Genomic DNA, 11,785 nt, shown 5'->3' on the forward strand with positions numbered 1-11,785 from the left:
ACATTGTTCCAACAATTGTTCCCTCTCCTGCTTTGTTCATTTTCCTTTGTTACAGAATCATTCTCCTCTGCATACAAATATATTGTAATCCAAGCACTTTGGGAGGCTGAGGCAGGAGTATTACTTGAGCCCAGAGATTCAAGACCAGCATGGGCGATACTCCATTCCCAAGCTGGAGTGCAGTGGTGCAATCACGGCTCACTGCAACCTCAACCTCCTAGGCTCAGGTGATTCTCCCACCTCAGCTTCCCAAGTAGCTGGGACCATAGGCACACGCCACCACATATGGCTAATTTTTAGTGTTTTTTTTCTATGTGCTTCTACAAATATATGAAACGTTTTACGAATGTGCGTGTCATCCTTGCACAGGGGCTGTGCTAAACTTCTCTGTATCATTCCAATTTTAGTATAGGTGCTGCTGAAGCGATCACTAATTTTTGTATTTTTTTGTACAGATGGCGTTTCACTATGTTGCCCAGACTGGTATCAAACTCCTGGGCTCAAGCTCATAAAAAAAATTCGCTGGGTGTGGTGCACGTGCCTGTAGTTCCAGCTACTCAGAAGGCTGAAATAGAAGGATCACTTGAGTGAAGGAGGTTGAGCCTGCAGTGAGCTGTGATCCCACCACTGCACTCCAACCTGGGTGACAGAGTGGAGTCTCACTACTCTGTCTCAAAAAATAATAATAAAATTACCTTCTCTTCATATTTCCCTTTAGCTACCTTCAGCTTTTTGCTCCCTTCACAGCAAAAGTCCTCCAAAAGAATATTTTAATCATTGCTGACTCAAAGTTCTTTCCCTTGCTCTCTCTTGAGCCCACTCAAATCATACTTCTGTCCCCACCATTCTGAACTGGCTCTTGTCAATGTCACCAGTGACTTCTCTGTCACTAAATACAATGCAGTCCTTACCTTATTGAACACACAGTATCTGCAGCATTAACCCAGTAGTCATTCTGTCCTCATGAAACACATTCTCGACTTGGCTTCTTGGAAACCACCCTCTTTCTCTTCCTACTCCACTTGCTGCCCCTCCTCTGCTTGCTTCTCTGGTTCCTGCTCATCTTAACAACCTCAACATTTCCAAGTACAGTAGGGCTTAATCCCAAATCCTTTACTTGTGGGGAGTTCGGGGGACTGGGTCTCATTCTGTGGCCCAGACAGGAGTGGAGTGGCGCCATCTCAGCTCACTGCACCCTCTGTCTCCCAGGTTCAAGCCATTCTCATGCCTCAACCTCCCGAGTAGCTGAGATTACAGCACCTGCCACCATGCCTGGCAAATTTTTCTATTTTTGGTAGAAACAGGGTTTTGCCATACTGGCCAGGCTGGTCTTGAACTCCTGGCCTCAAGTGATCCACTCACCTCAGCTTCCCAAAGTGCTGGGATTGCAGGCATGAGCCACCGTCCCCAGCTTCCAAATCCTTCTTTTTGTCCTCATTTCACCCTAAGTGATCTCACTCAGTACCATCTGTATCTTTACCCTGACCACTCCTCTGAATTCTAAATTCATACATCCAACAGCCTAGCTGGCATTTCAAACTCAAAGATGAGTAGGCATCTTAATCTTAATGTGTCCATACTGAACTCTTGGTCCTCCCCCTTAAAACCCATTGCTCCATCAGGAAGAATAGCTAATGGACGCAGGGCTTAATACCTACGTGATGGGATGATCTGTGCAGCAAACCACCATGGCACACGTTTACCTATGTAACCTGCACATTCTGCACGTGTACCCCTCAACTTAAAAGCTGAAGAAGAAGAAGAAAAAAGCCCACTGCTCTGACAGTCCTTTCCATCTCAATGAATGCTAACTCCATTCTTCAAGTTGCTGTGGCCAAAAGCCTTGGGTCATCTTTGACTCCTTTCTTTCTCTCACATCACAATTCCAGTTCATCAGAAAATCCTTTTGGCTCTAACTTCAGAATATATTCCAAAACTTCCCTCTCCTCACCGCCTTCCACCCTCATGTACATTTCTGCAACAGCCTCCTTCCTTCTGTCCTTGCCTCCCCATAGACTTCTTTCAGTACAGAAGCTAGAGTGATGCTTTTAAAATATGAGCCAAATCATCACCTTCATCTGCTCAGAAACCCTCACGGGCTCCCCTTCTGCTCAAAGAACTGAAAATGGTTTTCAAGGTCTTACACTATCTGGCCCTTTTCCCCTCTGTGTTAGCTTTCTAGGGCAGCCATAATTAAGTACCACAGACTGGGTGACTTAACCAACAGAAATTTATTTTCTCACCATTCTGGAGGCTGGAAGCCTGAGATGAAGGTGTCAACATGATTGGCTTCTCTGGGGGCCTCTCTGCTTGGCTTATAGCTATAGATGGCTCTCTTCTCCCTGTGTCATCACATGGTCTTCCCTCTGTGCCCATCTGTGTCCTAATTTCCTCTTCTTGTGAGAAAAATCAGTCATATTGGATTATGGCCCACCCTAATGACCTCATTTTAGGTCTTTAAAGACATTATCTCGAAACACAGTCATGTGCTGAGGTTCTGGGGCTTATGGCTTCAACATATGAATTCCAGGGAGACACCACTCAGCCCGTAACAACCTCCCTACCTCACTTCCTCCCACTCTCCCACTCACGCCCTCCACTGGAGCCTCAAGGGCCACCTTGCTGTTCTCCAAACACATCAGACTTATTTCTGCCTCAGGAGCTATTCTCTACGGCCAAATCCTCTCTTCCCAGACAGTGTCAAGTCTTCCTCCTTCATTTCCTTTACATGTTTGCTCAAAGCTCACTACATCAGTGAGGCCTTTCCTGATCACTGTGAGTATTAACAGAATAGCAAGGCACCAAGCTCCTAACCATACACAAATTTTCCACCTCCCCTTGCTCTGCTTAACTTTTCTCCACAGCCTGTATTGTTATATACCACTCTGTATATTTTCTTATTCACATGCTTGTATTTTTAAAATCTCCCTCAACTTAGTAGGTGCTTATTAAATATCTGTCGAATTAGTGGATAAATAGGATACAGTCATTTGCCAAAAGGAATACATTCAAAGTTCAGCATCACAAGGGATCCAGCAACTGTAACCTATAGGCACAGTTTAGACAACTCAGATATTTAGCTTTGAGAAAAAAAAAGAAGCTTGAGGAAATACTGGATAAGTATTTTAATACTTCTAAAGTAGTGTCCTGTGGCCGAAAGCAGTTTGTCTTTGCATTTGGTGTTACTCCATGGGGCAGTGTTGGGATATAAGGACGGAAATGAAGAGAAGGTAAATTTTAGCTAAATGTAACAACACAAAAATTCTAGTGAAATGTTTTATTTCCTGAAGCTGGCTCCTGATAATAGAAAGTAAGGAGGCAGAAACCAGATGATTGTCTCAAGAATATTGCAAGAGAGATACCTGCCTTGGTGGGAGGATCAAACAGTTGATTTCTGAGTTGGGTTCCAACTCTAAGATTCTAGAAAGATAACCCAACTTTAGATGAGGAAACTGTCACCACTTCATATAGTATGGCTGGTCTTAGCACCCCATTGCTTTTATGACTCAGGTCTAGCAGAGTGGCCATATCCTGGAAGCACCACAAGATGAAATGAGAAGTCAGGGAGACAAAGGCCAAGCTTTGCCAATAAATATTCAAATGACCATATGCAAGGGACTTCATTTATCTGGCTCTCCAGTAAATCCTCATCAAATTAAAGACTTGGCCTAAATGACTACTTCATCCCTTTCAGTTGTAAACACTGTAATTCCAGATGTTTTTTCCTCAACTAACAGGAGCTGTAAGAGAGTTGTGAAAAAGAGACTTAGATAGTCACAGAGGCCAGACACGGTGACTCACTCCTGCAATCCCTGCACTTTGGGAGACTTGAGCCCAGGAGTTTGAGATCAGCCTGGGCAACAAAGTAAGACCCAATCTCTATGAAAAATTTGAAGAAATTAGCTGGGCATGGTGGTACCCACCCGTAGTCCCAGCTACACAGGAGACCAAAGTAAGAGGATTGCTTGAGCCCTAGAGGTTGAGGTTGCAGTGAGCCATGATTATGCCACTGTACTCCAGCCTGGGCAACAGAGTGAGACCAGAGTGTCTCAAAAAACAAACAAAAACAACAACAAAAACAGGCACAGAGTATATATGGAATGGAATGGGAAAGAAGGTACACTGGCATGTTCAGATTGAAGGAGAATCATGTTAAGTCACATCCTTCCTTCCTTACCAGAAGATTACATAAATGAGAGGAAAAAAATCCTCTGGGCCAATTGTTCAACCTCTTGTCTTCAAGCATGTGAAAGTGTAGAGAGCTCTGAGCTTGAAAAATCAGGATGAAACTGCTACTTAATCACAGACCCCTTATAGAACTGCTTCTCACTCCCAAGGGTCCAGTAAAGCTTCAAGTTGTGCTGTGCTTCAGTTTATGGAGACTAAATCTTACACTGAATGAATATCACTGAAAACTCATTTCAAAAACAAGTCTACCTATGAGTGAGCACACATCGCTGTGCTTGCCCGAGCTTCTTTGTTTTGATTGATAAAATGTCTTCTGTGGATGTTTCCTAGGTGTTGAACTACTGAGACTAGTAAGACAGCATTAAAGACTTGAGTTACTCAAGCTTGGTTTCTAATATCTTTGTCTGCCTTTTTCTAGCTATAGTCTGTTTATGGCTTTTGGAGTTATTTAGAGATTTTGGTCAAAAAGCACCAAATAGGGCTGGGCGCAGTGGCTCACGCCTGTAATCCCAGTACTTTGGGAGGCCAAGGTGGGCAGATCACGAGGTCAGGAGATTAAGACCATCCTGGCTAACGTGGTGAAACCCCGTCTCTACTAAAAACACAAAAAATTAGCCGGGCATGGTGGTGGGCACCTGTAGTCCCAGCTACTCAGGAGGCTGAGGCGGGAGAATGGCGGGAACCCAGGAGGTGGAGTTTGCAGTGAGCAGAGATCACGCCACTGCACTCCAGCCTGGGCAACAGAGCAAGACTCTGTCTCAAACAAAAAGAAGAAGAAAAAAAAAGCACCAAACAATCTTGATACAACCTGATTTTTAAAATAGAAAATTCCCAGTAGCTTCCAAGTAGTTAAGGCAGAAATGGTACAATCGACTAAGCAAATCTTTGACCTGTTTTCTTATGTTGGTCAAAAACTAGCATAAATTTGATATATTTCAGGATTTAAGCCAGGGTAGAGCTAGTGCTCTGGAATGACCTGAAAACCAAGTGGTATAGTTTGGATATTTGCCCCTGTCAAAATCTCATGTTGAGGTGTAATCCTAGTGTTAGAGGTGGAGGCTGGTGGGAGGTGTTTGAATCATGCAGGTGGATCCCTCATGAATGGCTTGGGCCACTCCCTTGGTGATAAGTGAGATCCCCCTCTGAGTTCACATGAGATCTGGTCTCATTACAAGTGTGTGGCAACATCCCCAACTGCTCTCTCTCTCTCTCTGGCTCATCACATGCATTCACCATGTGCCGTGCCTGCTTCCCCTTTGCATTCTACCATGATTGAAAGCTCCCTGAAGCTTCACCGGAAGCCAAACAGATGCCAGCACTGTGCTTCATGTAAAGCTTACAGAAGTGTGAGGGAAACAGTCCTCTTTACTTTACCAATTACCCATCTCAGGTATTTCTTTATAGCAATGCAAGAACTACCTAACACAGAAAATTGGTACTGAGAAATGGGGGCATTACTATAAAGATATCTGAAAATATGGAAGTGATTTTGGAACTGGGCAGAGGTTGGAAGAATTTGGAGAGCTCAGAAGACAGAAAGATGAGGGAAAGTTTGGAATTTCTTAGCGACTGGTTAAATGGTTGTCACCAAAAGCTGACAGAAATATGAATAGCAAAGTCCAGGCCTGCCACAGTCTCAGATGGAAATGAGAAACTTACTGGGAACTGGAGCAAAGATCACATGTGCTATGCCTCAGCAAAGAACTTGGCTGCATTCTCTTCAGGCCCCAGGAATCTGTGGAAGTTTGAACTTGTGAGTGATGACCTAGGGTATCTGGCAGAAGAAATTTCTAAGCAGCAAAGCATTCAATAATTGATCTGGCTGCTTCTAGCAGCCCAACTCAGATATAGGAGCAAAGAAGTGACTTAAAGCTGGAAATCATATTTAAAAGGGAAGGACAGCATATAAGTTTGGAAAATTTGCAGCCCGGTCATGTGTTTGAAAAGATAAGCCCATTTTCATGGGAAGAATCCAATCAGGTTACAGAGCAAACCACTTGCTAGAGGTATCTGCCTAACTAAAAAGAATCCAGATAGTAATATCCAAGAAAATTGGGAAAAGGCCTTGAAGGTATTTAAGAGACCTTTGCAGCAGCCCCTTCCCTCACAGACCCAGAGGACTAGGAAGAAAGAATGGTTTTGTGGGCTAGGCCCAAGGCCCCACTGCCCTGCACAGCCTTGGAACACTGCTCTCCATATCCTAGCCACTCGAGCTCCAGCTGCGGTTCAAAGGGACCCAGATACAGCTTGGGCTGCCGCTTTGGAGAATGCAAACCATGAGACATGGAGGCTTCCACACAGTGTTATTGTATGTAGGTGCACAGAATATAAGATTGAAGAATGATTGGCAGCCTCAACTTAGATTTCAGAGGTTGTACAAGAAAGCCTGGGTGCCCAGGCAGAAACCTGTTGCAGGTGCAGAGCCTCCAAAGAAAACCTCTACTAGGGCAGTGACAAGGGGAAGTATGGTGTTGGGGACCCCACACAGAGTCCCCAGTGGGGCATGGCCTAGCAGAGTTTTAAGAAGGGGGCCCCTGCCTTCTAGGCCTGAGAATGGTAGATCTACCAGCAGCTTACACCTGGTGCCTAGAAAAGTCACAGCACTCAACAATCTGTGAGAGCAGCCACGAGGGCTGTACCCAGCTGCAAAGCCACAGAGGCAGAGCTGCCCATAGCCTTGGGAGCCCACCCCTTGCTCCAGTGTGCCCTGGATGTGGGACATGGAGTCAAAGGAAATTATTTTGGAGCTTTAAGGTTTAATGACTGCCCTACTGGGTTTTGAAATTGCATGAAGACTGTAGCCCCTTTCTTTTGATTTCTCTGATTTGTCCCTTTTGGAATGGGAATATTTACCCAAGCTGATTCTCCCATTATATCTTGGAAGTAAATAACTTGTTTTGATTTTACAGGCTCATAGATGGAAAGAGATGAGTCTCAGATGAGACTTTGGACTTGGACTTTGGACTTTTGAGTTAATGCTGGAACAAGTCAAGATTTTTGGGGACTGTTGGGAAGGCATGATTATATTTTGAAATGAGAGAGGGACATGAGATTTGAGAGGGGCCAGGGGCAGAATGATATAGTTTGTATATTTATCTCCACCCAAATCTCATGTTGAATTGTAATCCCCCGTATTGGAGGCGGGACCTGGTAGGAGGTGATAGGATCATGGGGGTGGATTTCTCATGAATGGTTTAGCACCATCTGTTTGTTGCTGTCCTTGTGATGAGTGAATTCTCATGAGATCTGGCTGTTTAAAACTGTGTGGCACTATGCTCTGTCTTGTTCCTGCTCTGGTCATGTGACATCCCTACCCCCCCTTCACCTTCCATCATGATTGTAAGCTTCCTGAGGCCTCACCAGAAGCCAAGCAGATGCCAGCATCAGGCTTCCTGCAAAGCCTGCAGAATCATAAACTGATTAAATCTCTCTCTTTTTTTCTTGAGATGGAGTTTCATCCTGTGGCCCAGGCTGGAGTGCAGGCAATATCTCTGCTCCCAGGCTCAAGTGATTCTCCTGCCTCAGCCTCCTCAGTAGCTACGATTACAGGTGCGTGCCACCAGACCCAGCTAATTTTTGTATTTTCAGTAGAGATGAGGTTTCGCCATGTTGGCCAGGCTGGTCTCGAACTCCTGACCTAAGGTTGTCCATCGACCTCTACCTTCCAAAGTGCTGGGATTACAGGCGTGAGCCACTGCACCCAGCCTCTTTTCTTTATAAATTACCTAGTCTCAGATACTTATTTTTGGCAATGCAAGAATGGCCTAATATACCAAGATTTGTGTTTTCACCATTTTTTTCTGTTTATAGCCATGTTATTTTACTGTTTATCTGAGAAAAGAACCTGGCCCGTCAGTATCTTTTATTAGATGGACAAACTCGCCAGAATAAAGTGAGTATTAGGACCCTTGGTTCTGCAAGGTTTAGGTAACAGAATCTGTTTTTACTGATTGTTGGGAAACATAAATGATATTCCTTTTAGACTTGGCTCCCTAAACCTTTTCCTTGTTTTGCTTTTTGGTACAATAATGAGGGCTGGCAGGGCCACTTGATACCATTAGCAGTAGACGAATTTTTCAATAAGGACTAACAGAGGAAAACTATGGAAATTCTGATTTATTGTTTGGCCCAGAGAGTTCTCTATCTCCTCGTGCCCTTGCTCTCCATGTATACTTTATGAGACATTTCAGCAAAGGCATCTCTCAAAATTAATCCCATAGCTGTCTCCTTCAATTCTCCTCCTTGAAACTCTTCACCAATCTTCATACGGTCCTGGCCATTTCTTGAGGGCCCTCCCACTAGATGATTAAAGGCAATACAGTGAAGGAAAGTCCTATTCTGAGACTTGTCTTTGTAAACTTAGTGATCTTCTTCCTTTCCACTTATGAAAATTTAAAGAGAAGCACTCTCAAATGTGAACTGAATGCCGTCCCATTTCTCCCCCAAACTGGGAAGAAGCTGGTCATATACCCGCACATTTATATAATAAATATTCAAAGACTCTAATCTGGTATCTTCCATATAACACACACTTTAACTCCTATTTTAAACTTTCAAAAGGCTTTTTATGGCATCTTATGTCCTACTTTAAAATGTCTGTCAGCCTAATATTTCTACCTTTTTTCTTTATTAATTTATTTTCAAGGTCATGTGTGAAAACAATTTGCAGTGAAAAGAACCCATCTGCTTTGACAAAAATGCACACTATAAACCTTCACTTCTACAAGGGTCTAAAAAAATCCAAGGGTTCAATTCGAATGCTTCCAAACCACGTTCCCTAAAGCATGCTTTGTGCAACACTAGGAGTCGATGCAGCAAACAAAAACAAAAAATGGGAAGAGGGGCCAGGCGGGCACAGTGGCTCATGCCTGTAATCCCGGCACTTTGGGAGACTCAGGCGGGTGGAACATTTGAGGCCAGGAGTTCGAGATCAGTCAGCATGGTGAAACCCTGTCTCTTCTAAAATACAAAAATTAGCTAGGTGTGGTCATGTGTGCATGTAATTCCAGCACTTTGGGAGACTGAGGTGGGTGGATCACTTGAGGTCAGGAGTTCAAGACCAGCCTGGCCAACATGGTGAAACCACGTCTCTACTAAAAATACAAAAAAAAAAAAAAAAATTAGCCAGGTATGGTGGCACACACCTATAATCCCAGCTACTCGGGAGACTGAGGCATGAGAATCGTTTGAACCCTCAAGGCAGAGCCTGCAGTGAGCGGAGACCTTGCCACTGCACTCCAGCCTGGGGAACAGAGTGAGACTATGCCTAAAAAAAAAAGAAAAAGAAACAAGAAATGGGGAGAGGGAATGATGCTACATACTGAAGCTACCTACCTTCTTTAAAATTCAAAATGCAGATTATCATCTTAAAAAATTGTATGCATCTTAAAGTGAAGATATCTGTTTGATTTTACTTAACCTCCTATTTCTCAAAGTTACTTGATTACAGACCTCTTTTTGGGTATGCATGCAACACCGAGCAACATACGACGGAGCTAGGGTTCCATGGTACACAGTTTGGAACTTGTGCTAGAAAATGTTATTCATTATTTTATAAGAAGTGTTATTCCAAGGCATCTATGCATTGCAGAATAATCTTGGTATGAAATATGACTCAATCCCTTCTCATACTGTATTTACAGGGTATGGTGGTTAACTTCATGTGTCCACTTGTCCCTTAGCCCATCCTGGGTTAAAGGATGCCCAGATAGCTCGTAAAATATTGTTTCTGGGTGAGTCTGTGAGAGTATTTCTGGAAGAGATTAGCATTTGAATCAGTAGACTGGGTACCAAAACCCATCCTCACTGATGTGAGTGGGCATCATTCAATTAACGGAGCATAGGAATCATAAAAAAGGTGGAGGAAGGCAAATTTGCTCTCTCTTCTGAAGCTGGGACATCCATCATCTGCCTCTGCCCTTGACTTCAGAGCTCCAGGTTCTTGAGCCTTCAATACCAGCAGCCACTCTTCAGCCCTTCAGCCTCAGATGCAAGAATTACACTGGCTTTCCTGGTTCTTCAGCTTGCAGGGGGCACATGTTGGGACTTCTTGGCCTTTATAATCTCCTGAGCCAATTCCTATAAGAAGTGTCTTTGTATATCTATATATATCCCATTGGTTCTGTTGGTTTGGAAAACCCTAATACACAGGGCTATCTATATCTCATCCCTCAAGTACTAAGTAAGTCTCCAAATGACTATCAGGTTCTTATAAACACAAAACATATATGCTTATTTTGTAATATCAAGTTGTTAACTTCATCTGAGTAGTTTTCAGCACATATGATGGGGATAAGTCATCAGTTATGACAGACAACTTCCAGAGTTACATCACCAATGTTCATCTATCACTCACCTTTCCTTCAAACTCTATACATCATATTCAAGTTAATTCCTATTGCACGTACCTCTGATTTCTAATATGAAATGAAAATTAAATTTATTATTTCCCTCATTAAAAAAAAAGATTTCAGCCTGGGTGCAGTGGCTCATGTCTGCAATCACAGCATTTTGGGAGGCTGAGGCAGGTGGATCACTTGAGGCCAGGAGTTCAAGACCAGCCTAGGCAACATGGTTAAACCCCTATCTCTACTAAAAATACAAAACAAAACAAAAAAATATTAGCCAGGCGTATGTGCGCCTGCAATCCCACCCCTACTCCGGAGGCTGAGGCAGGAGGATAGCTTGAGATCTGGAGGCAGAGGTTGCAGTGAGCCAAGATCACGCCACTGCACTGCAACCTAGGCAAGACAGTGAGACTGAGACTCTGTCTCAAAAAAAAAAAAAAGTTTTCAAATCACTTTTTCTCCTTTGCAGTTCAGCATTGTCACTAAAGGTGTCCAGGTAAGACAGAACTGGGTACAAACCCTCCCTTCTCTTCCCCTTACTCTTTCACCTCTTCATTTGTGACATGCAGTGTTAACCCAATATAACTCATGAGTGTTCAGAGATCCCGTCTGTCCTCAGCTTGACACACTGTAATCTTTAGGCATCCTTATTAGTAATAAGGTGTCCTTGTGTGATTTTTTCACAGACTTTTCACAGACCCTATCTATGGTCATTCCTGGAACCCCTGGCACATTCTTCTTCCTTCTCTTCCTGATCTCAACTTTTTCATCCTCCAAATCTCCCTCTGCTTTCCCCGTGGACAAACCTCTAGAAATGTTAAAATGTCAGATCATGATCAGGAAATGTGTAGTGAGTAGTTGCCCACTGCTGCCCATTCCATCTAACCTAAATTCCTCAGCTCTTCTAACATTAAGACCTCTTCCTGGCCAGGTGTGGTGCCTCACACCCGTAATTCCAACACTTTGGGAGGCTGAGGCAGGTGGATCACTTGAGGTCAGGAGTTCGAGACCAGCCTGGCCAGCATGATGAAACCCTGTCTCTAACTAAAAAAATACAAAAATTAGCTGGACGTGGTGGTGCATGCCTGTAATCCCAGCTACTCAGGAGGCTGAGGCAGGAGAATCACTTGAATCTGGGGGCGGAGGTTGCAGTGAGCTGAGATCACACTACTGCACTCCAGCCTAGGTGACAGAGCGAGACTCAGTCTCAAAAACAAAATAAAACAAAACAAAACAAAATCTCTTCCTAT

At 43.7% G+C, this 11,785-nt stretch overlaps 1 non-coding gene across 1 annotated transcript; it reads right to left on the minus strand.

The window, feature by feature from the left end:
- Window positions 1-324: 324 nt before the first annotated feature.
- Window positions 325-431, minus strand: LOC111527345. The gene has a single exon (XR_002726633.1). It is a non-coding gene; the product is annotated as a U6 spliceosomal RNA (small nuclear RNA).
- Window positions 432-11,785: the final 11,354 nt, after the last annotated feature.

Source organism: Piliocolobus tephrosceles, chromosome 19 (genome assembly GCF_002776525.5).
Source record: "Piliocolobus tephrosceles isolate RC106 chromosome 19, ASM277652v3, whole genome shotgun sequence".
Classification (NCBI taxonomy): Eukaryota; Metazoa; Chordata; class Mammalia; order Primates; family Cercopithecidae; genus Piliocolobus; species Piliocolobus tephrosceles.